Genomic DNA, 26,688 nt, shown 5'->3' with positions numbered 1-26,688 from the left:
CAGTTTGGCCAATGTACATGGCAGAGGGGCATTGCTGGCACATGATGGCATATATCACGTTGGTAGATGTGCAGGTGAATGAGCCTCTGATAATGTGGCTGATGTGATTAGGGCCTATCAGAGGCTCGTTCACCTGCACATCTAGTTAAGGCTACGATATTGTAAAGGTCATGAAAGTCATGGAATCTGTGACATCCAGAGACCTCCGTGACATTTTCACTTCAGGCCCCGAGGTGGCACGGCTGAAGCTATCAGCCAGCAGAGCCCCTCTGCAACTCCCAGCCGCTGCGGGCGGTGGGAGGCCTCCCCGCAGCCTCCAGCTGGAGCCGTGGGGGAGCCCCACAGCTCCAACTCACTGCCAGCGGCAGGGGGACCCCCACAGCTCCAAGCAGGTGCTGGTGGGTGGGGGGAACCCTGGAGCCCCAGAAGCTGTGGGTGCTGGACCCTCCTCCTTCCCCATTTTGTCATAGTTATTTTTAATAGATGTCAGGGACAGGTGAGGAGCTTCCGTGAATTTCTAGTTATTGTCCTTGACCCGTCGGTGACTTTTACTAAAAATAACATAACAAAATCTTAGCCTTAGCTATAGTATTTAATAGCTGAAGCAATTTACAGACTTTCTATCGAGTGACAGGTACATTCTGCATGCAGAGTCTGTGAGAGAGGTTCTTTTTTAGTTGTAGCATGCACGGGAGATGTAACCTTCACTGGATGGAAATATCCTTGAAGCACATTTCAAGAACTGAAGTGCTAAGGGTTCTAGGCAGCTTTCCTTCTTGTTCCATGTTCCCAGTTTGAGCTGTTTTCACGGCTTCCTTTATCCTGCTTACTGCACAGAAATAATTAGAAAGGGGGAAAAAAGCCTACCCAAAAAATCAAATAAAAACTATTTATATTTAAACACAATCTCGAGAAAGTGAGCCATGACACTTGGTGATTAAAGGGATTTCATCCTGTCTCTAAAAATAAGTGCTTTTGAATGGCTGGTAATTTTGAGACTGGCAGGCCTCATATTTATCCCATCACCGCTGCTCTGAGCCACCCAGTCCAGCACTTCCTATTACATTTTGTTTTAAAGGGGCACTGTCAAATAATTAAGGTCCTTAAGAAAAGCAGTGCAATGTAGTGTTCCGTTCTCCACTCCCTTGGGCTTTGTGTAGTTATTTACACCTGTGAGTGCAGAGTGGAAGCAACGTTTAACCCTTTTGGCTGGTAGCATTTTACCTCCTCTTTGTTCTCACTTTGCCTTGGTGTAAACAAGGACACAAGGTGACAAGACAAGGAAAATTAGGCCCTTAAAGTGTATTGGACATGTAGCAAATACAGTGGTCCAGATCCTGAGCTGACATAAATATTGATAGGCATAGGTGCCGATGCCGTGGGTGCTCCGTGGCTGGAGCACCCATGGAAAAAAATGGTGGGTGCTGAGCACCCACTGGCAGCACCCCTACCAGAACCTCCCCCTCACCCACTACCTCCTACCCGCCAGTGGGCCCCATCGATCAGCGCCTCCCCTTCCCTTCCAGTGCCTACCACCTGTTGCAGATCAACTGTTTCTCAGCATCAGGAGCAAAGCAAAGGCACAGTGCACTCGGGGGAGGGGAAGGAACTGGGTGGGGAAGGGACAAGGTAGGGGTGGGAAGAGGTGGGGTGTGCGTGAAGCAGGGGGTGGGAAGAAGCAGGGCAGTGGTGGGGCTTTGGAGGAAGGGGTGGAGTGGGGGCGGGGCCTGGGCAGAGCCAGGGGGAGCACACCCCAGCAGATTAGAAACTTGGCACCTACAGGTTTCACAGAGGGGCAAAATCACCTTCTTTTTCTTTATGGCTAGATGGAAGGGGGAAATCTCAAAACTTTTTTCTCTCCTAACATGTGGTCATGGCATAGAAAAGTTTGAGAACCATTGGTATAGCTTGGTTATTGTCAGTGGAGGTATGCTGATTTACACGACCGGAATATCTGGCCCAATATATATGTTTTATATTTTAAATAATGGAACCCATAACTTGACTGACTTTAATGTAGTCATGATCTGGTAGGATGTGCTATTTGGTGTTGTAGGGATAGAGATTTGACATAACATTTCTTTGGCTGCCATCACTGCTGATGCAGGTGAATAAACAAGGTTCTGGTTGTTTATTTCTATGTTAATTTTAACCTCAATTAGTAACATGGGAGGGTGAAAAAAAAATCAGTGTTTGACAAATGGAAAAAGACAAATTCAGTAGGAAAGATAAAGCACCATTTATTCTCAAGCTCCTAAGAGGCTATTACAAACTATGAAGTGAAAAGGAAAATTAAGTTGAACTATGAAAAAAAGTATTTGAGTATGTCCTTTCAAGTATTCCCTTCCCTAATTTAAAAGGCTAATGACTGCAAATATAAAGAATGCTGCAAATTAGTCCTGTTTTTCTTTTGCTAGCAGAACAAGAGTCAGATTGAACCTACCCGGCTGTTCCTTCCGCAGGGAAGAGATGGGGCTAAATTACAAAGGAGGAAACTTATTATCTATAACCTCTATCCTGGTTACATCTCCCGCCTAACGACTCAGAAAGGACCTATCTGGTAAAGTGGTTTAATTGACAGATTTACATTTTAAAAGGTTTTAATATATTTATATTCCTCCCACAAGCCTCATATCCTTCCTCACCCTTACTGAGCCACTTTGGAGCTTTTCTTCTTCATAGGTTTCAAGTATAGGTGCATAGGTGATAACCTGCTTATGTGAAGTATCAGAGGGGTGGCTATGTTAGTCTGGATCTGTAAAAGCGGCAAAGAGTTCTGTGGCACCTTATAGACTAACAGACATATTGGAGCATGAGCTTTCGTGGGTGAATACCCACTTCGTCGGATGCATGTAGTGGAAATTTCCAGAGGCAGGTATAAATATGCAAGCAGGAATCAGGCTAGGGATAACGAGGTTAGTTCAATCAGGGAGGATGAGGATGTTCTCCTACAGGAGAAGTGTTCTCCATCACCGGTTCATTCACCTGCACATCCACCAATGTAATCTACGCCATCATGTGCCAGCAGTGCCCCTCTGCTATGTACATTGGCCAAACTGAACAGTCTCTACGTAATAGGATAAATGAACAAAAGGATAAATGGACACAAATCAGATATTAGGAATGGCAATATACAAAAACCTGTAGGAGAACACATCAATCTCTCTGGACACACAACAGCAGATTTAAAGGTAGCCATCCTGCAGCAAAAAAACTTCAGGACCAGACTTCAAAGAGAAACTGCTGAGCTTCAGTTCATTTGCAAATTTGACACCATCAGCTCAGGATTAAACAAAGACCGTGAATGGCTCGCCAACTACAAAAGCAGTTTCTCCTCCCTTGGTGTTCACACCTCCACTGCTAGAAGAGGGCCTCATCCTCCCTGATTGAACTAACCTCGTTATCCCTAGCCCGATTCCTGCTTGCATATTTATGCCTGCCTCTGGAAAGTTCCACTACATGCATCCAATGAAGTGGGTATTCACCCACGAAAGCTTATGCTCCAATACGTCTATTAGTCTATAAGGTGCCATAGGACTGTCTGCTTATGTGAGTCTCTGACTTCTAGTCCCACACTTCTCAGCCTTCTTGGTCCCACAGCCTTCCAGTACACAAACACAACTATTGCCAGGCCCACTGATTTCATAAACTGAATGGGTTGCAGAGAACAGACATTTATTTTTAAGCAGCTGTTTTTTCTCTGTACAGGGAGAAGAAAAATCTTCTTGACTTAGCTTTCTCTCCCCTGCTCTTCCCCTTCCCTGTTCTCCGTGGTCCCTCCCTTGCCTCAAACAAGAATATGGCCATTCCTTTTTTTTTTTTTTTTAAATACAAGTCAAAGCTAGAGTAAAGATGATCACTCTTTTTTTGCCTAGTGTCTTCATAATTAAAGACATCCCCAACTTCTTCGAGACCGACTGAGAAAAAAGATCATGACCCACTGCCTAGGGAACAGTTCCAATCATTGACCTTTCAGTCCACACAACTAGGAGATATCTTGTCCTATTTAATCGTTTAGGGTGACATTCGCCATTTGCAGAGAGCAGTGTGTCAGGCGTATCAACCACTTAAAACCTTAAAATAGGGTTTAGGTAGTGTATAGACTTTATGCAGACTCTATGCCTGGGGGAATTTCACCTTTTGTCTTGTTGCTTTATGTTGGGTTATAGGGAGGTCATCCCCAGTATTAAATATACAAGGGCCTTGAGTTGCAGGGCATATGTAAATTGACTTTTCAGAGTGGGGTTATTGTATTGTTACACTTTGACATACATGGGGGGGTCACCCCATCTCAAAACCACTGTCCAAGATTTAGTAATGGTCTGTCACAGTGGTGGTGGTGGGGGGGGGGGTGTTACACCATGATAAAAGGTTATTTAATGGTAGACAAGATGACAACAACTGGTGGTTAAAAAAATCCATAACAGGGATTTTATTTAAACTGGAACAAATAGAACTGGATTCCACTTACTTACAAAAACATGAAGAATATATATAAAAAAAATATGAAGAAAATATATAATAAAAAAATTGAAGACAAACACATACTATAACTTATTACTAAGTGTACTTAACCAAATATAAACCTCTAATATATACACCAAGAGGTATGTGCTTTTGAGAAATCTCACCCATAATGGTTATGTTTACATTGAGTAGGTCATTTTAAAAACAACAACATTATTTTGAGCTAGGAGCTACTATATGTTTTCCAGTCTTTCATGCACCCATGTGACATATACAGTATGTTGTGGGGAAATTAACCTTTGGTTAGTTTTGTGTTTCAAAACTGCTGACTAGGTTCAAACAGAAGTTCTGGGCTTCAAATCCATTCTTTTAACAGAACCCAAGCCAACCTTTGCACCCCGGGACCTATTTACCAACTACAGAAATAAAAGTAATTTGACACTTGAGTGCAAAGCTTACTGAAGTAAACAGAGAGACTCTTATTGCCATCAATTCAGTGGGCTTTTGCTCAGGTCCTAACGTACAAATGTGTTCACCCCCATCATACAGCAATGTTTCCATCCCTTTATCTAGTCTGCTTTCCTAGATCTAAGAGGCCTCCTAAGAGGTCAATCTGGCTACATTGCTCAGACCTAGCTAAGCCAGAGCTGACAGACATAGCTAAAGCAACCTAAGCCCAGTGTAGCCACCACTAGGTTGATGGAGGAATTCTTCTGTTGACCTAGCTAGCTACTGCCTCTCAAGGAGTGGATTTACTACAGTGATGGAAAAAACCCTTCCTGTCGCTATTGCAGGTATCTACGCTACAGCAGCATAGCTGCAGCACCACAGCTGCACAGCTCGAGGGCTTGCAGCGTAGCCATATCCTCACATGGTCACATGCAGAGACACAAATTCTCAGCTTGCTGTTCACCTGCACGCTCTCTTCACGCTGAGACAGTAAGACGACCCTCCGAAAGGCGCTGAAGTTTTCTGATGCAATATTTCCTAAAGGAACCCTCTATCAATCATTCTCCCTTCTCAGCCTTTGGTACAAATATTGTAATTGCTCCAACCTCTCAGACAGAGACAAATGCCTACAAGATCTCTATCAAGCGTTCTTACAACTACAATACCCACCTGCTGAAGTGAAGAAACAGATTGATAGAGCCAGAAGAGTACCCAGAAGTCACCTACTACAGGACAGGCCCAACAAAGAAAATAACAGAACGCCACTAGCCATCACCTTCAGCCCCCAACGAAAACTTCTCCAGTGCATCATCAAGGATCTACAACCTATCCTGAAGGACGACCGATCACCCTCACAGATCTCAGGAGACAGGCCAGTCCTTGCTTACAGACAGCCCCCCAACCTGAAGCAAATACCACCAGCAACCACACAACAAAAACACTGATCCAGAAACCTATCCTTGCAACAAAGCCCGTTGCCAACTGTGTCCACATATCTATTCAGGGGACACCATCATAGGGCCTAATCACATCAGCCACACTATCAGAGGCTCGTTCACCTGCACATCTACCAATGTGATATATGCCATCATGTGCCAGCAATGTCCCTCTGCCATGTACACTGGCCAAACCGGAGAGTCTCTACATAAAAGAATAAATGGACACAAATCAGACGTCAGGAATTATAACATTCAAAAACCAGTCAGAGAACACTTCAATCTCTCTGGTCACTTGATTACAGACCTAAAAGTGGCAATTCTTCAACAAAAAAACTTCAAAAACAGACTCCAACGAGAGATTGCTAAATTGGAATTAATTTGCAAACTGGATACAATTAACTTAGGCTTGAATAAAGACTGGGAGTGGATGTGTCATTACACAAAGTAAAACTATTTCCCCATGTTTATTTGATTCCCGTACTGTTCCTCACAGGTTCTTGTCAACTGCTGGAAATGGCCCACCTTGATTATCACTACAAAAGGGTTTTTTTCCCTCTCCTGCTGGTAATAGCTCACCTTACCTGATCACTCTCCTTACAGTGTGTATGGTAACACCCATTGTTTCATGTTCTCTGTGTATATAAAATCTCCCCACTGTATTTTCCACTGTATGCATCCGATGAAGTGAGCTGTAGCTCACGAAAGCTTATGCTCAAATAAATTTGTTAGTCTCTAAGGTGCCACAAGTCCTCCTTTTCTTTTTGTAATTGTTCTGGCATTCTTGCTGATCCCAATTAAATGTCTAGCTGATAATTACAGTAACACCCAGTCCCCTTTCCTCCTCTCATCCAAAATGATGGTGGTTTCTTAATGTGAAGATATTAACTTCTGTGTTTTGGTGGGGTTTCTGGTACTATAAAGCATTTAACGTTGTTGGATTTAAGAAGATCCTGTGCAGGCCTGTGTGAAACCTCTGCACATCCTGAGGTTTCCAGAAGTTGTACTGAAGTCCAAGTGCATGTTGCATCCCATGTCACTTGCCAGTCAGTGGTGCAATTTAAAGTTCATCATATTTGCTAGGCACGGCACTGCAAAGCTATACGGCCTTTGACCCAAGTGGGCTTTGAGGATAACTGCATTTTTCTCTGTGCTGTTAGCCCCTCTCTCTTGTTTTTCTCTGTATTGCTGACTGCACTTGTCTTTATATTTCTAGGAATAATATTGTACTCTACTGAGCCCAGTGTTTAACTTGTAATGAAAGAGGTGCTGGGGCTCAAGCAATTTTGTTACATTCATAACGGACGCAGCAAGCCCAGAGGTGCCGGGGCTCTGAACTGCCAAGCCTAATGGTACCGGGGCTCAGCCCTGGCACAAATTAAGTACTGACTGAACCATTTCTCTTTCAGTATTGCCCCACTTGAGGTATGTCTATACAGCTGTGATACATGGGGTTGGGGGGAGTAGCTCCCTTTGATGGGCACCCAGCCCGCCAGTTGGCTGTAAAATGCCTCTTGGTCTGTTCTCTGCTTGCTTTACCTGTAAAGGGTTAACAAGCCCACAGGTAAAAGAAAAGGAGTGGGAACCTGACCAAAAGAGCCAATGGAAGGCAGCCACGAGGAAGTTTGTGTGGAAGGTTGGTTTTTTATGAGAGTATCCATTTTTGAGAGCTCATTCTTTATCTTTCCCTGTTTGCTGTAGAGGATGTTGATCAGGTGATTCCGCAGTTTCTTTGAGAGCGTGTGGCACAAGCTGTCAGCATAGTCTGTGTGGTATGTAGATTGTAATGGATTTTTTACCTTCAGTCCTTTTGGTATGATGTCCATCTGTTTGCATTTGCAAAGGAAGATGATGTCTGTCTGTATCTGTACAAGTTTTTTCATGCAGTTAATATGGGAAGGCAGAACTTTTTAAAATTGGGAAAGAAACTTTCCCTTTGTCTGTAGTTCTCTGGGCTGCAGGGATGTAACAGCAATGCTGTGTAAGGCTTGAACCAGGTATGAAAATTCATCTTCCATACCTAGAAGAAATTATTTGGATAGGGGATGTTTGGACAGACACAATCAGGTTTATTTTGGCTTGTGGATCTCCTGTGCGCTAACCCCAGATGTTTTGTTTGCTTGTAACCTTTAAGCTGAACCCCCAAGAAAGCTATTTTGGGTGCTTAATTTTTGTAATGGTTTCTTTTAAGATCGAGCAAAAAGCCTAAGTTCCAGATGTAATTTTTCTCTTTTTGTTTTTAATAAAATTTACCTTTTTTAAGAACCAGACTGGATTTTTGGTGTCCTAAGAGGTTTGTGCATGCTATTTGATTAGCTGGTAACCACAGCTAATTTCCTTTGTTTTCCTTCTCAGCTCTTCCCCAGAATGGGGGGTGAAAGGGCTTGAGGGTACCCCACAGGGAAGAATTCCCAAGTGCTCCTTCCTGGGTTCAAAGGGGTTTTTTTGCATTGGGGTGGTGGCAGCGTTAGCCAAGCCAAGGTCAGAGAAAAGCTGTAACCTTGGGAGTGTAATACAAGCATGGAGTGGCCAGTATTAATTTTTAAAATCCTTGTGGGCCCCCACCTTCTGCACTCAGAGTGACAGAGTGGGGAATTCAGCCTTGACAACAGCAATCAGAGGTGTGATTGCAGCATGTGTAGGCAGACCCAAGCTAGCTTTGATCTAGCTAGGTCATTAAAAGTTGTAGTGAAGCCTGGTATGGGCTAGTTGCCTGAGAACGAGCTTGCCCAGGACGCTGGGTGTTTACTCAGGTGGCTAACCTGTGCCATCACCCATGCTGCTGTGGCTTCACAGCTACTTTTAGCAAGTTAGCTAATACAAAGCTAGCTCAGGTATGACTGCATGTCAAATTGTTGTTGAGAAGTATCCTTGGTCTCCCTGCTGCTCTTGCTACAGCCATCTGTTATTGTATGCTTATCCTTCCCTCCCCTGGCCATGATTACTAGTTTAAATTTATTTCCTCTAATGGGTCTGTCCTCTTCGCCAGCTCATTTACTCTTTCTTATACAGTGGCTCTACCCAACTATTACAAAAACACTTCCAATGTCTCAAGTGCTTAAACTTTTCCTAATTGCACCATTTTTTTTTGTAGCCACACATTAAGATTCCACTTTATTTCATCCTGCTGAATTCAGAGACTCAGAATACACGACTCTACTTAACCAAGACACAGACAAAAGTGCTTTGGATTTGAAAACCAAACATGTCTGGACAATTTAAAGTATAAAGATTACTGTATCAAAATATAGATTAGTGTAGAAATTAGCACAGAACCTATAGAAATTAGAAATGGCAAAGTCTTATTAGCTTCCCTATCAGTACCCTTCTGGCTAATGCAGCACTCTTCCCTATGTTGTGTCCTTATGTTCTTTCTTCAGTCTAGTTCTAGATGACTTAGGTGATGGGGTTTCCACTAGTTCCCTTGGAAAATCTGGTTGGATGTATTTATTTCCTCCCTTCTGCAGAAAGTCAGACCTTCTCCCACTTCCTCTACCACAGACAACCCAGCTGCCAATACAGCTGCTTTTCCTGCAGACGTTTTACTCCATCGTCCCAGCCTTCTATCTTGACCAGCGGCTTTTCCATTGACTCCACACATTCATCACCTGCAGCACCCCTGTACTTCAGGTATGTCCAACAGTCTGGCGTCCAGCTCCCCTCTTGCTTTCTCAGTTTTATAGTGCCACCAATCACTGTAGTATCTGATAACGTGCAGGGTTCCAACAAACAAAAGAACATAATAAGCAAACCAAAAAAATATGAAAAACCAAAAATGATCTGCCTTTTTTTTTTTTTTTTTTTTTTGCGCAAGATAGTGGTGTTTCCTCTATGTTCTGTATGTTGTCTGTCTGACTTAGATAAGGGTCTCAGGGCTGTTGTCCTCTTATGCCACCTACGAGTTCTTGTGGTTGTGACAGGGTTAGGACTCGCCACCGCTGGTGCCTCCCGCTGGCTGCTCCGGGAATTAGCTCTGTCCAGTCATGGAGCACCTTTTTTGCATGGTGCTTTGCCCCTTGTCTGCTCTGCTGCTTTGGGGACCCTCATTGCTCCCCGCTCAGCAGCGTCCTCTTCAGGACGCTGCCCTCCGGCAGTGCCCACTGCTCCGGTCTCACCCCCTTCCGGGGGTTTGGTGTTATCAGCACTCCACGATCTGCACCTGTTGTAGTGGCCGGCTGCAGCCTCTAAGTCTAGCTCCTTATCACAGGGCCCAGCCACAGTCTGGATCGGGCCACATGCCTCTTCAAGCTGGTGTAGCACAAGGGGAAGCAGGGGACCCAGGCCCACCCGCTACTCTAGATCCCGACCAAGGGACCCTCCTTCTCTCCCCTTGCCCTGCTATTGTCCCTGGGCCACTTCCCCTTCAGCCCTATGCACCTGCCTGGCCTAGGCCGGCAACCTGGGGTTTTCCTTGGCCAGCGCTCCCCAGCACTGCTCTGTCCAAGGTGTTACCTTCCAGCAGAGGAGCCAGTCCTCCTCCCTTGACCACCAGGGAGAGACTACCTGCTCCCTTCCTGGGCAGCCTTTATATATGGCTGAGTCTGGCTCTGATTGGCTGTCTCTAACTCAGCCTCTGATTGGCTCCCTAGCAGGCTTTCTCTGATTGGCCGCCCACCTGCACCGCCTCCCTGGCCTGCTGAAGCCCCATCTAGGATAGGAGTGGGGCAGCCACCCCACTACAGTGGTGCTCTATAGATAACGGTATTCCAACTTGGTACCATTTGGGGCTTGCAGAGTGAGTGCATTGCAGAATCCAGGACACGCAAGATTTGAGAGCTGAGGCCTACCCAGGAGGGTGTTGGGCTCCCTGGGGTGGGTGTTCTGAATAAGTCTGCATGTGAGGCAGGGAGCCTGAAAAAGTGCAAGAAGAGGAAGTAACTTGTCAAAGGTGCTTGTTTGGGGAAAGATGGCATGAAACAGCATAGGAATGGAACAGGAGTCTTAATTGTGGGTAGTCATGAGATGGCCGGGGAAGGCTGTCTGCTTAATGTAGGATAGACCAGTCTCACTTTCCCCTGCTGGTCAGTTTTAACTGGCCTTCACTTTACTTTCTAAGAATACTCTCCCTACCCTGCTGCCACGTTCTCTGGCTCTGTTCAGCAGGACCGCGGTTTTGGTTCTAATGCTACTGCTGGAAGCAGCATAGTCTCAGCTGTTGGCCCTTCACAGTCATTTACACCTTTAGGACTATCCTTTGTAAACTAACACTTGAGAGGCAAAACACCAAACCAGGCTGAGACTCATAAGGGCAAACTGTACTGTCCCCTTTCTTTGCTATGGAGGAACTCTTGTCTTTCTCCACATCTCTCATGTTGTTTAGTCTCATGGGTTGGGGTGCATTTAAGTGGGCCTAGAAAATGCTCCATCTTTTCCTAAGTACTCTTTTGTCATCAATACAGTTCTAGTGGTCAGAGACCAAAAAACCCCATTAGGCTTAATTCATCTTGGGTAAAACCACAGTCAACTCCATTAGCTTCACTACAGTTACACCAAGGATAACTGTAATCCAGTAAAGTCTATATTTTCAGAAAGTGCCCACTAATTTTGGTGGTTCAGTTTTTGGGTAGATAATTTGAGGCATCTAGGGGCTGATTTTTCAGAAGTGCTGAGCACCCACGACTGTTTGAAGTCAGTGGGAGCTGTGGCTGCTTAGCGCCTTTGAAAATAAGGCTCTCAGTGTGGCAGTCCAGCTCCCTTGCGGGAAGTCTCTTCCCGCCACATATTTTCTCACAGTGTTCATTATTTGTATAGTGCCAACAGCATGCTAAGTGCGTTTCTATGCTTTGTCCAATCTAGCTTGATGCCTCACAAGCAAACAGGCTTATTTAGTAGTGAACACCTGTTTGAAGGTTCAATAAAATACAGTCAGGCTCCTCAGTCAAATCCTACATTAAAACTCTCCATTGCCCTCAGACCTACAAAAACAACCCCAAACCAAAGACAATCACCCAGCAATGGTTAGGCCATTAGAGAGCTGCAGTTGCTGCTTATCCCACAGCTCCTAATCATTCATTGCTATCTTGTTCTCCCCACCTGTTCATTGTACATGTCTGCTGTCTCTCAGCCCATACTTAGATTGTAGGCTCTTCAGTGCAGGGAGCACCTCTGTGTGCCCATACAGTGCCTAGCACAACAGTGCCCTGATCCCTGATGGGCATAGGTAGGGCTGCTCAAAAAATGTTCCATTGAAACTCTGTCACCAGAAAATTGGATTTTCAATTAAACTATTTCCCCTCCTTCTTTCTTCAAAAAGCATCTGCTTTCTGTGGGAAAAAAAAAAGATTCTGTTGAAAAGCTGAACACCTGAAAACTGAAATATTTGAATTTTGAAATGTCACCAATGCATCATGGAAGTTATAGTTTGGGTGCCTTGTGTCCCCATTCTCCTCTATGGGCCAGGCTCCCATGCTTAACTACATCTCCCATGATGCAACATAATCTCCCTTCTTGGAGAGAGGATGTGTATCGGAAAAGGATCATAGGAGAACCAAGAATATGGCCCATAGAATCAAAATGAGAGCATAAGGCAGCACGGCAGCATTTCCAAATAAACTTTTTTTTGTTTCAGTCAAAACTTATTGGTATTCAAACTTCCTCCAAAAAAATTGCAAGTTTCCATGGAAAAAGCTTGGATGAAAACCATTTCCCCTTTCCCTCCCACTTTCATCAAAATGTTCTGTGGAGGAGGGGGAAGAAAGGGAATCCCTATTTTTTTTTTTTGACCAGCTCTATCATTAAGCAGTACCACAATACCAATAATGAATCATAATAAATGCTGTACTAACTTGGGTGATCATGCTATCCTTTTACATTTCCAACTGACCAATTGTCAATTCCTCTCCTGTAAGGACTTGACTCCCTATCCCCTGGAATCAGACTTTTCTGAATTCATTCCTCCATCTTATGTTTAATCCTTTTCTTTTCCCATATACCATGCAATCCTGTCAGCTAATCTTCACAACACAAACTGAACATAGGTGGCCAGAGTCTTAGCTAGCATAAATCACCTAGCTCCACTGAAGCCAACAGAGTTTTGACCATTGGAGGATCTCACCCTGCATAACTCCCCTCTGCTCACCCTGATAACACTTGCATTTGTTGATGTTTCTCTTAAGTGCAGCTTAGCCCCTAAGGAGAAATTTAGTGAATGTAGAGAAACAGCTATTTTAAATGAAAGATAGTTACCTGCAATCAGCAGCAGCTGTAGCAAATCAGTCAGTGAGGCACCACACTCTTCCCACACAATTAGCTTCAGCTGTAGCAAGCCACCCTAATAAGGATAATGGCAGTGGGGTAATAACAAAAATAAACAAACAGGTTGGAATCACAAGCACATCATCCCCCTTCCCCCTCTCCAGAGAGGAGCTGAACAGGTTTTAAAGTACAAATGCACCTCTCCAAACACAGCAGCACCTCACCAATTCTCTTTCTCTAGACGGGGCAGTTAAGGCAAGGCTTGGATCTTCTGCAAAGCTCATGATTTAGGTCTATGTTTTTTAAAACGCTCACTGCTTTTGGGGCCTCCATTTTTGCATGTCTAACTTTAGACAAGGACCTTGATTTTAGAAGGGCTGTGGAGGCATCTGCAATTTCCCGTGCCTTTGATCGGAGCTGTGGGTACTCAGTGCATTCCCAAAATCGAGCTTAAGGAGTCTTATATTGGGCATCCAAAATCAGTGGCTAGTTTTGAAAATTTGGACCTTCTTTTGCTGTCTGGTTCATCCTCTACTCACACCTTCAGGCCCCACTTCTTCTCACAAACCATTCACTCTTTAAACACTCCTGTCAGCGCTTTTAGTAGGATCGAAATATAAAACCAGTCAAACAACCGCCTCATCCAATAAGCTAAAATTTAAGACAGAGGATAAATAAGTAAATGCCAGATCCAAAAAGATTGGACAGTCTTTGATTTTGGCACAGCACAGAAATTACTCAAGGCCTGATTCTTCTTACCCTGCCATATCTCTGTGGATTCCAATAGCGTTATTCCTGATTTACACCAGAGATCAAAATTAGGCTCACAGTTTCCAAATGATAGTCATCCCCCAAAGGGATCGTATGCTTTCTAGGGGTTCTGGAGGAACCTCTGGGATCTCCAGTTCCCGCCTTTGCTACGTCCCATTTTGGCTGGGACAGTCCCTTTTTTAAACCCTGGCCCGGCTGTCCTAATGTTTTGGCAAAAGAGGGCATTTGTCCCATTTGCTCTTTCCAGCTGATCAAGTTGGCAAAAGCAAATGGGACAAATGCCCACTTTTGTTAAAAAAATGGTGTGTGCTGTGGAGGAACGTGCAGGAGGGCGAGCGGAGATGCCAGCCCTGTGCAGGGTGGGGGCTGGGCTGAAGGGGGGTGCAAGCAGGGTTCCAGTGACCAGCAACAGCCTCAAATGGGGGGCCGGCAGGGTTCCAGTGACCAGTGACAGTCGTGGTGGGGGGGAAGGGTTTCAGGCGAGCAGCTGGGGCCAACCCTGCAGAGGCGGAGCCCCAGTCAAGTGGCTAGGGCCAGCCCTACGTGGTGTCCCATTTTCCCTTTGGGAAATATGGTCGCCCTATCCTTTGCTCTCCCCACTTCTCTCAAGCCATCCATCTCATGGTAATCGTCCCTCTGAGCATCAACCTTTAGCCAGCCAGAAGAGTCAATCAACTTCAGACTGCAAAGTCCCTGGGTAGAGACCTTAGACCATATTCATCCCTGGTGGAACCTCCCTGTTAGCACTAGAATTACACCAGGGTGAATCTGGCCCAGTGGGGGCTCCTCGCTGTCTGTAAAATGCCATGTAAAGCAGAGACATTGAAGAATAATAGCAATACGGCACAACCTCTCCTTAGGGAACCAGCATGCTGCTTGCCCAGTGTTTCCATAGTTGAGCTTCTGAAGCTACAGAGAGGGCTGGACAATCTGACTGGGATTATCCCTACCAGAGATAAATTTGGAACATTGGGATTACCACTCACATCCTGGTGCCATGGGGTGTTGAGCCTCAAATCCATTGATTTCAGTGGAAGTTAGGAGCCTAAATACCTTTGAGGATCAGCACCAAAGAGCTTCTGCACAATGACAGGGAGCTCTGTGGGGATAACCTGAGCCGCATGGCGAATCAGGATGCCTCCACCCAATTGGTCCTGGGAACCAGAGCTCTGGGGCAGACACACTCAAGACCATTGGAGCAGCTATTATAAAATACAAGCATGTACCTAGCAATGTTCCAGATACATTCGTGTTGCACAACCACAGATATTTCATGACATAAATCAGTCCCTATTTTAGAAAATTAAATAATAAAATCAGTGGATCAAATTGATAGATTTTTAGAAGGTGAATCTCTTAAAAGTAAATTGAGTTCAATAAAGTCAAAGTAGGTTCCCCCCCCACCTCCATTGGCTCCCAAAATCTTGTTAATTCCAAGCACTCGTCACTCACAACTTCTTCACATACAGAGATCACTGCCAATAATTAGGCATGTGTTGCTGATGCAAAGGAAATCCCAGCAGAGCTCCTATATAGCTGATGAAGAATTGCTGTGGTAGAGTTCTTGGAAATTGGAGACAGAAAGAAAAGGGTAATTACTGAGGGAACCTCATTCTCATTAGTCAGTCATTATATAAAACTGCTCCTCTGTTAAAAGATGGACTGTTTGCTGAGAAGTCTGTTTGAAGTAACATTTCCTTGTAGAAGAAAACACCATGTTTCTGATACAGCTCAGCTATGAAGAGCGGAACTCCTGCTACAACAGGGAATGAAAAACATCTGGCCAGATCCTCAGCTGGCATCAGAGGAGCTGTGGAGATCTAGATAGACCCCTTTTCCTTTTTTATGGGAACAAATAAAGCCTAAGCAGGGTGTTGACTAACAAAACTGTGGGATCCCAAACCTGCTTATGTTTACCAGGGTTTGGCACGTCTTTCAGTGTGTGTGTGTTGCAGTTTTTGTGGAGTATGGCTAATTTTATTTTGGGCAGGGGCTTGTGCCCAAAGTAAAAATGGGTCCTACTCCAGTGATGTGTGCTCAGTGGATGGACAGACTGCTTGCCCTCAGTGCACTGGCCCATACTATAGACCCCAGAGGAAGGGGCAGGGTATATGTGGAGCCATAGTCTTGACTCCTCTCTGCCCAGTCTGAGTGATTTGTTCCCTGGAGACGGCAATGACTAAGTAGGGATTACTGTTGCATAATGAGAGGGGGAGGCTTTTTGCATGCTCCCCACAAACTCTTGTGCATTCATGCAAAGGCCAGTCAAGATCTAGCTCTCTCATGGCTTGTCTTTTGGGAATGTCTTGCATAATGTCAGGGGTGCCTGCTGAGTCCCATTCTTGCCTGCAGCCAATGGGATACTGCCTGAGAGAAGACTGCAGAATCTAACCACCTGTCAGTCGCATCCACTATGTCAGGGGTCAGCAACCTTTCAAAGTGATGTGCCGAGTCTTCATTTATTCACTCTAATTTAAGGTTTTGCATGCCAGTAATACATGTTAACGTTTTTAGAAGGTCTCTTTCTATAAGTCCATAATATATAACAAAACTATTGTTGTATGTAAAGTAAATAAGGTTTTTAAAATGTTTAAGAAGCTTAATTTAAAATTAAATGAAAATGCCGAGCCTCCCAGGCCGGTGGCCAGGACTCGGGCAGTGTGAGTGCCACTGAAAATGAGCTTGCATGCCACAAGTTGCCTACCCCTGCACTAGATCATACAGTGATTTGGGGGGCTACATTGTAGCTTGCAATTGTCACCCATATCTGAGAGGCGCATGGAGGGAGTTAGTGATCTGTGGCTCGGTGAAGGGTGGCTGGGTAAAGGGTAAACATAAGAGGAAGGGCCAGGGCTGGTAGGATGTACATCCTCCCCCACAAGTACTGAGGAAGATTTGGTGGGGAGCTAATGCAGCTGGGGGGCTCATGCAGCAGTAAAGGGAGGTTCCTGGGGCAGCAGTGGTTGGAGGAAGTTCTGGCAACAGTGTTCCATGGGAGCGGCTCTTTCAAGAAGCCAGAGAGAGTCACAGAGGACCCTGGAATGGACAAAGATACAAGGCACTGCTGAGGGATGATGGCTGGATTAGGGGTTTGGGCACTAGCCTAGGACTTGGGAGACCAAACTTCAGTTCCCTGCTCTGCCACAGAGTATTGTGACCTGGGGCAAGTCACTGAAGGCTAGATTTTCAAAGGTATTTAAGCACCAAATGGACTCTATAGGAATGAGGCACCAAGGTGCTTTTGAAAATCCAAGTAGACACCTATCTGCAACTTTAGGCAGCCAAATACCCTCGAACAGCTGGCCCTTCGTCTCTTTGTGCCACAGTTCCCATCTGTAAACTGGCACACTGGGGTGTTGTGAGGGCAAATGCAGTAAAGATCGTGAGGTGCTCAGATACAGCAGTCAGATAGGTACCATAGACACACAGGACTCTGATCTCCTTTGAGTCTCTTCAGTACCACTGCTCAATTCTTGGGGGAGGGATTCAAACACTGGTGGGGGTCATAGGCACTGACTTCCTCAGTTCCTGGCAGGTGCTTGACCCCCCACTCCACCCCAGGCCCAATCCCCACTCCACCCCTTCCCCCAAATCTCCACCCCTTCCTGCCCCCATGCCTCCCCCTCCTCTCCAGCACCTCTTGCATGCCACTGAACAGCTGACCACAGTGGACAGGAGACACTGGGAGGGAGGAGCTGATCCATGGGGCTGCTGGTGGGTGATGAGAACCCACAATTTTTTTTCCATGGGTGCTCCAGCCCCAGAGCACCCACAGAGTCGGCGCTAATGGTGGGGTTTTCTGCCTGCCAGATTCCCTGTCTGCCGCAGAGGATCATCTGAGCCCACATAAAGATTTGTGCCTGTCGCAAGAACCCAGGCTGGTATTTAAAGGGAAAGGTTTCAGGCAGCTCTACTTCACTGTTTCCTGCTGCACAGTTACAAATAGTAAAGCACGTTTGTTGAGAGTGCGCTGCTGAGACACACAATGCAGTGCATTGGTTTGCCTGGGCTTTTGATAACATCTTCTAAGTAGGGCACAGCTGGTCTACTTGCTTCATCAGGAGAGTAATACTGGTCGGTAACAGCTCTGCGGTAGGTAGTTTTTTTATGCTCCTCTTCAAACATAAAGAAATCCTTGGTGAGAACACAGATTCAGAGCCTGTTGTTTTTACAATAGAGAGCTGATGGGTTTTGTGTTCCTTTAAGTTATTACAAAGCTCTTACATTCCTTTTTGCTCTCCTCATGGCGAGCTCTTCAGAAGCCTTTTGGGAACCATCATCTCTCAGGCTTTCTGCAGAGCTGCCTCTGAGCTGCCCAGAGAAATAGGACACAGCACAAAGTCAGAATCTTTATGGGGACAGATATCATGCTGCCTTCGAGCAAGTGAATTTTTCCTCTTTACAACTCTGTTCTGGGCCACTACTAAGTGCGGATTTGGGTGTTTTTATTTCAATCAAGGTTCGGCACTGAGAGCTCACTGGTGCCATCTGAACCCCACTGCTTGAGAAATCTGCCAAGCAACATTTTCCTTCTGCTTTAGGCTTTCATTGGGGCTGATACTGTACTGCAGTTTCTGAAGTTAAAGTGCTTTGTGGAGGGGTTTAGGATCATGGTGTCATGTAATAAGCACTCAGAACTGCTCAGCTTGCTATTGCTAGACCACTTCAGGTTGAACTCTGTTCATATTACACTTGTTTACTCGTGAATTCAGAATTATTCCTTTGTTTGCTTCATCTCTCCATCAGACATGTGCGTGCTTTGAAAACCAGACTGCAGGTGAAAGGCAATTCTCAAAGTGCTGTTCAAAGTGCTGAAACCTTATGTTCAGTGCAGGCATTAAAACGATATTCCAGACAATCTCAGCAGGGCAAGTAGGGGCAACTAGAATCATTTGTCTTATAATGAACATGAGAGTTTACAAATATTAAAGCTGCTCAGTCCTGTAGATAAGAGAAAACTCATCCTCAACATGGAACGCTTTGCTAGTGCGTTACGTAAGTGTATTCTATCTGTTACAATGTGTGAGCACTTAAGCTGGACAATAATTTGTGTATTGGGAATAGCTGGGCTAAGAGTGGTCCAGGCAGAATTATCAGCTGGAGAATTCAAATCATAGAACAGTCGGACGTCTGAGCCCTTGGTCCTGCAATGAGCTTCCTGTGGGTAGGCCCACCTATGTCCGTGCAGCGTCCATTGAATTCAGCTCAGCATGGGGAACTTTTCCAAAGCGCCTGCCCATGCAGGGCTCATGGTCCTTAGAAATTAGACTGGGGCCTTAGTGGTTTGAGGAAAGGGTGAAATATGGATTTTGATGGAAACCCAAACAAAGAAAATACTCATCAAAACTGTAACCTTATAAAACCTCAGTGCTGGAGTGGCCTTAGTGGGCAAACATCCACGTTAGGAACTTAGGAATTGTCATAGTAGAGCATCCCGGTGGTCCATCTCATCCACTATCCCAGTAGTTCTTAACCGGGAGTCCGGAGCCCCCCAGAGGGGCTGTGAACAGGTTTCAGGGGATCCGCCAAGCAGAGCTGGTGTTAGACTGTATGGGACCCAGGGCAGAAAGCCCAAGCCTGAGCCCAAGCCCCACCGTGCAAGGCTGAAGCCGAAGTCCGAGCAACTTAGCTTCACAGGGCACCCTTTGGTGTGGGGCCCTGTGCAATTGCCCTGCTTTGCACCCCCTAATGCTGTCCCAGGCTTTGCTATGCAGAAAAGCAGTTGTTGTGGCACAGGTGGGCTGTGAAGTGTTTATAGCATGTTGGGGGGGCCCCAGAAAGAAAAAGGTTGAGAATGCCTGAAGTATGCTGCCTCTGCCAGGGGCCAGAGTCAGCCAAGAGAGAGAGATCATCCAACCACATAAAGAAACATATCTGCCACATAAGGAAGCAACTAAATAAGTGACCCTGTGAATATCGAGTGCACCTCTCTATGTCAATATAGCCGTTCTTATTAGATATAATCTTCTTTTAAATGTTCTTGTCATAGGCCCTTATCCAAAGCCTATTGAAGTCAACAGGAGTCTTTCCACTGACTTCAATGGACTTTGGATTAGGAACTTTTGTGTAATGTTGCCAAGTGCTGTTAAGCAGCTACTATATTCCACCCAGAGCTGGCTGCATTGCAGGTGACAGATGAAGTCATTTCTATAAATATAGATTGGGTAAAATGCCCTCCTCACTTACCCCATATACACCCCACTAAGACAGAGATTTGTTGCTCTTTTCCCTCTTTAAATCCTATTATGTGGTCACTCCAAGGGAGCTCAATATGATCTCTGTTCTGCCTCATTTATATTATTGAGCCAGTTAACTTTTGTTCCACAAATAATAGACTGTAATAGCCAATAAATAAGGGCTAGCCTTTGAATAAGAAGTGTACCCAGAGCAGAGGAGTGATTAGACATTACAAATCAGGGTGAGGAAGATGTAGCAACCTGGGTGAAGGTAGTAGGTAGAAATGAATAGTGAAACATTTCCAAGGAGCTACAGCTTTTTTATTAAGAGGTGATATTCTGACAGTGCATAATATATAGACCTACAAGATAGACAAGACTCTTCTCGCTTCCCTGTTCCTCAGGCCAGTCGGAAGCCCACCCAGGAGGTGGCGAAACTGCCCTTTAGGTTGGGAAACACTGACCCAATCCCTAATAATATAGTTTTCCTTTTTCACAGAGGCCGTCTGGACAGTTCATCTTTTGAGCCCTCCCATCTAGGCTTATTCACATGATTATTTGTGACCACGCAGCGCCACGCCTTAGCAGACACACACACAAGAAAAAGCATTAACAAAAGGAATTTTTTAAGTACTGCATTTACTGTGTGCAGGTGATAAGATCAGAACCGCGTTTGCGTTATTGCAGAACATGTGCAAGAAAGGACATTGTGTTCAGCTCCGCTGTGCTTTGCTTTGAAATCACCAGGGATTACCTCTTTGGCTTCGCCCCCGTGATGGTTATCCTTGAATTACACGGAAATGGAATTTGTCCGTCAGAAGGCAACAATGCTGTTTCTTGCTGAAAACTGCATTTTCAGAAATGAATAATTAAAAAAAATTATGGTAAAACGTTGGTTAAAAAATATCACAGGAAATTTTGTAGAAAATGGGTCAATTTTGAATCCTGCAAAACAAAAATAATTTGCACTTTTTTTGTCAAATCATGTCTTGGTTTTTTACCAGCTCTAATGACTAAGCAATGTGCAAGCCAAGGTACACTCAAGCCTTGTGTGTGCCCACAGTGTGCTCATTGGATGCAAGACACAGAAGACGACACAATCCCTTCCCTGAGGAGTTTACACTGTAAAAGAGGTTACACAAAATACACTGACAGATACAGAGGAAAGTTGATCTTCTTAGATAGAACTTTTTTTTGTAATCTGTCCCATATATGGTGCCCATATATTCACACTGCAAAGCTTAACATAATAGCTAAGGTGCTGGTCAGTCTACATGCTTCTGTTATATGTGGAATAACTGGTAAGTAGTGCCATCTTGATCTCTTCTTGTACCGTAGGACTGGCGCTCTTGTTTGTTTGGCTCTTCCTTTAACTTGTCTCTCTTTAATTGTTGTTGCTGGATATTAGCAGGCACTAATGACTGTGCAGTAATGTGGTAGAATTTGTCGGAGGAGAATGCAATGGCTGGAAATATTTAAATGCCACATGAGTTGTCCTAATTTACATTCCATTGTTTGTGCTGTGTGGGGCTGCAATTTTGTTAAGCAGACTTTCTGCCAGGCAAGGTGTTATAGAAACTCTATCCCTCAGGGAGGAAGAGATTGCTATTTGTAACTGCAACTAAAGGAAGAACTAGGAGTAAACAAGACTTATTTTATTTTTCCCTATGGTTGATTTTCTGTGAAATAAGAAAAAGTGTAAACTTTAAATAACACATAATACCCTTATTAATCAATAAGACATGCCAGACTCTGCATTTTGGGGTGATAGTGCACCTCGGGTGGTATGGTATGGTAGTTATTTATTTCAATTTCAACAAACATAAAAAAAACACGTATTCCTGGCTCTGGGCATCCTGCCAGATACTTAAAAATTCAATCAAACTAAGACAAAAACAGCACTAGCAAATGGAGAAAGGCCTTTCCAGGCACTAAAACAGCCATTCACAATCAACAAACCCTTCTTCTTCCCTCAAGTCTCACAGAGCACCTAAACCTTTCAATGAAAACAACCAACCATCCACCACACCCTATGCCTGAGACACTGAATGCCTTCCCAAATGCATGGGATTTGCCATGTTCCTAAAGATCCACAGATTTGGGCTACTTTGGAACCAAGTGAGGATTGAATGCCCTGGGAGCAGCTCCCTTCCTTACATATCAAGGGAGCTCTAGTGCCTCTACTGATCTAAAATGTGGCACAGGGGGGATGGGGAAAGCTCTCAGCTTGGAAAAAGGCTGGATGATGTAGTCACAGTTTACAATGATGAATTGCTTTCTGTCCCAATTGTAAATTAGGGAGGATGTTAAACAGCAAATGCTGAAGTTAAACATTTTAAAATCTGTAGGTCTCGATAACTTGTACTGAAGAATTTTAAAAGAATTGGCCGAGGTGCTCTTTGAGCCATTGATGTCAATATTTAACAAACCTTGGAACACTGCTGTGATGCTTTTTCAGGGCATCCAAAACTGTAAGTCACCATGTAACTCCACTGCCTCAGCGAGAGAGATTTGCTGGTGCTAAACTGGTGACAGTTCTGTTACCCCAGTCTGTTAGCCACCCCAAACTTCTCAGGATTCTGCCAGCCCTCAGTTTGCCTTGCACGTTAAAACTTGGTATACCCTAGTTCCCAAACTTCCCCAAAGTGTCCCCCTGTAGGGTGCAGCTCCTGTCACTGGACACGAACAGTAATGACCACGTCCTCTGCCTCCAAAGAGACAGTGTCCACTCCAGCTTACTTGATTCAACTGAGAATGCAAACTCTACTTAATACCACGGGACTGAGATAATGTTATAGTAAATGGAGAATAAGTTTATTAACAAAGAACAGAGATTTACAGAGTCAAATGATTACTGAGCAAGAATAATGGAAATAGGAATGGTTACAAATAAAACAAAAGTATATAACTTTTAACTGGCTAAAACCTTTGTCTAAGAGAAGATTGTCATCTAAAGCAACTTCTCAGTACCACCAGTCCCCCCTCCCCCCCCCACCCCGGCCAAGGTCCAACTTTCATGGAGGCAGAAAGTGCTGTCCTTTTCTGCTGCCCCAGAAATGGATAAGAAAGGGGTTCTTTTCCCTTCTTATAGTCCAGAGAACCTTTGAAATGAATCCTTGTCAAATGTACCTTCAAATGCTGAGGCCATGCTGCTTTCTCATCCTCCCGTTACCTTGTTCTTCCTGTTTACCTCACATACAAGTGATCTCCTGTTGTGTTTGGCTTTTCCTGCTTACTTTACAGACAGGTGAATCAACATTCCTTTGTCTGGGAGAAACTTGTTTAGCAACCCTACCTGGTTACATAGTTTCCATATATTTTTAGTACTTGCATACAACCTCTTGAGCAAACATCCATACACACACTACTTTGGATGACCACTATGAGAGAAGCTTTCATTCACTACCCTACACAACATTTATAACTAACTACTATGACAGCAGTGTATTTGGTGTAGTGAGTTTGTCAGGCCTGACAAGAGTTGCTTACACAGAGTAGTGAACCACCAGTGGGCCTCTGTGTGACAACTGCGGATGTCTCAATCTCCTAACCAGGGGGGGATGACCCTCGAACAGCAGCTGGAAGTCTAGCAAGACACCCCTTCCCCCCCCCCTCAAAATCACAACTCACCTGAAATGGTGAACAATGTTTACCGTCTCCTCCAGTTGTTCCTCCCAAGCGACCAACATCGTGTCAGGCTTCTCACCCAGCTGGCTCCATCCATGCTCCAATCATTACCAGACACTGTGAAGTATATTCAGCTGCATCCTCTGAGTTGGAAAAAATGGAGAAAAATCACTGATTATCATACTGAAAACACTCCCTGCCCCCAGGGCCACTCACTGTCCTGTCCAGTGACCCCATACACACATTGAACATGGGCTGAGGTGCGAGATGCTATCAGAGAGGAAGTTCCTACAGGCCCCACAGCATCTAAATAGACAAGCCAGCTCCCCTCACTCCTTATGCTGGCCCTAGAGCCTGTGCAGCAATGAATCTCCATCCTGGTCAGCATTTTCTCCACTGATGTGGGCAAACTGCTTTTCCTTTTTTAATAGTAATACTTACCTAGACTTCACAAGGGTGCTGTGAAGCTCAACTGGCAAACTCTAGAGTATGCTCTTAACATGTAAAGCCCAATATAAATGATAACTATAATTTTGATAGCTAAGGGAATGAAAAGGCCTTTATTATTTACTGAAATGCCATATAATTAAAAAAAATATCCACTCCACCCCCATCCTTCCCTCTCTCTTCAAATGAGACAAGAGACTCTGATTTTAATACAGGAATCTTACCAGCCATTCTAGCTTTACAATGAGCATTTCAAATCAGCTGTTCTGTTCCCCAAAGCAGGAGGGGGGGAAAAAAAGCATTTTGCAAGAAAATAGCAGAGGACTTTTCAGGGCAACATTCTTTTGTATTTACATTTAAAACACTTGCCTTGAAACTCTCCTTTTCTATATCTTTCCATCTCATTCTCTCTATTCTGAGTGAACTCTTTAGAGCTGGTGGCACCTCTCCCTGAGATCATGCTTTATATGCATGAATCTGCTTTGTTTTTATTTATGTTATGCTTAGTTTCTGCTGCGAGTGCTGTGCTAAATGGAAGTCTAGGTATTTTTGACAGGTCATCAGATGATCAGAGGCGGGGTATACCAGCTTTGAGTTGCATAATGCACAATTTCCTTTTCAAATTTTTTAAATATGGTTCTCATTCTTTAAACATAGTCAGGTATCCATATGTGGGATTTGCTACACAGAGATATTAAGAGCTTTTGTATTTTTTGACAGTGTTTTTGTGCTACCTGTCAGTTAATTCCATTAGGTTAGTTTTTTTAAAGATTAAGTTACAGCACAAACACGCATAAAATATTACAAAATAACCCAAACAGAGTGCTCTGTGTAGTAGGGAAATTTCAGGCATGCACTGAAAATGTCATTTCTGCAAGTCCAGCGACTGCTTTTGTATGTGGAAGAAATTACATATTTCATAATGATTTTTATATAGTGTGTAAACGGTCTTGATTTATCTTGACATAGTCAATGGAAACAAGATGTCTCTATGCCCTAGTATGCCAAAGCCGCTTAAAAGACTCTTACTTGCAGCTGTGATGTGTCTTAACCTTGTCTTTTTATTATTGGGTAGTAAGTGGATTAATGTAAGCAACTTTCCTGAATTAAATGCTGAACTCAAGCCATCATCCTGCTCCCTCTGAAGCTGATGGGAGTTTTGCCATGTCAGTGGGGACAGGATCCTGTCCCCATTCATTACGGCTCGATTCTGTAATGTGCTGACCATAGTCCACACCATTTGAAATCAAATGGCCATTGTCTCTGACTGGTGTGTAGGGGGAATGAACAAACCACCCATCCACCCTGCACGAGGACCAGCTGCAGCACCTGTGCATGTATAGGAACTGCTCCCTCCATGTGCTCCCAGGGGTGCTTACTTCCTCCCAGGGTGTGGAGAGGAGGGAGAGTGTTGGTCCTGTCCCACTTTGCCCCGATCTGTGGAGTGGGCTGGATGCACTGGGAAAACAGATTGCAAAGGTGCTGCAAGATGTACAGCGCCCCCTCCGCCTCCCGCATCTTGGAGAGTCCCTGAGGCCTCATCCTTCCCCCTAGCTCCTCTGGCTCTGCAGCACCCCCAGCCTGGAGCTAAATGGCAGAGTTAAGCCAAAGGTGTTGACAGAGCTCAGCACTTTGCAGAATCAGGCCCTAACTACACTTTTTCCTTGGAGACCTGTAAAACAGAAGTAGAAGAGTCAAACTGGTACTTTCAACTAAAGTAAGGGTCAGCAGGGCATAAGTGCTAAGTATTATTATTGTCCTAAAATGATCTTCAGAAACTTTGGAGGCTTAAAATTAGATACCAATGCAAAGCACAGCCTCCAAAGTCGAAACACTCCTTGGATAGTAGTGATGAACAGCTTTCAGGGTGCCAGGTGGCAGGACTACAGAATACCATATTGACTGTCTCCCCTAATGCAACAAAAGGTTAATAAATTCATAGATTACAAGGCCAGAAGGGACCACTGTGATCATCTATCCTGACTACCTGTATAGCCCAGGCCATAAAACTTCCCCAAAATAATTCCTAGAGCAGATCTTTTAGAAAAACATCCAATTTTGATTTTAAAATGGTCATTGATGGAGAAATCCACCACAACCTTTGGGAAGTTGTGCCAATGGTTAATTACTCTCCCTGTTAAAAACGGACGCCTTACTTCCAGTCTGAATATGTCTAGCTTCAATTTTGAGCCATTGGATTGTGCTATATCTTTCTCTGCTAGATTGAGGAGCCCATGATATAAATATTTGTTCCTCATGTACATTCTTATAGACTGATCAAGCCACACCTTAACCTTCTCTTTGTTAAGCTAAATAGATTGTGCTCCTTGCGTCGCCAGTAGAAGACATGTTTTCTAATCCTTTCATCATTCTCGTGGCTCTTTTCTGAGCCCTCACCAATTTATCAACATCCTTCTTGAACTGTGGGCACCAAACGGGACACAGCATTCCAGCAGTAGTTGCACCAGTGCCAAGTACAAAGGAAAAAGAACGGCATTATTTTAAAATAGGATGATAAAGAGAACTACACAGAGAAATAAGTACAGTCAGCAGAGTGCGAGGCTTACCGGCCTCTCCAGTTGTACACAGCATGACCCAGCTGGAGAGAACTGAAGTGGAAA

The sequence above is a fragment of the Natator depressus genome, chromosome 2, assembly GCF_965152275.1.
Source record: "Natator depressus isolate rNatDep1 chromosome 2, rNatDep2.hap1, whole genome shotgun sequence".
In the NCBI taxonomy this organism is placed as follows: domain Eukaryota; kingdom Metazoa; phylum Chordata; order Testudines; family Cheloniidae; genus Natator; species Natator depressus.
This window is presented reverse-complemented; position numbering follows the sequence as displayed.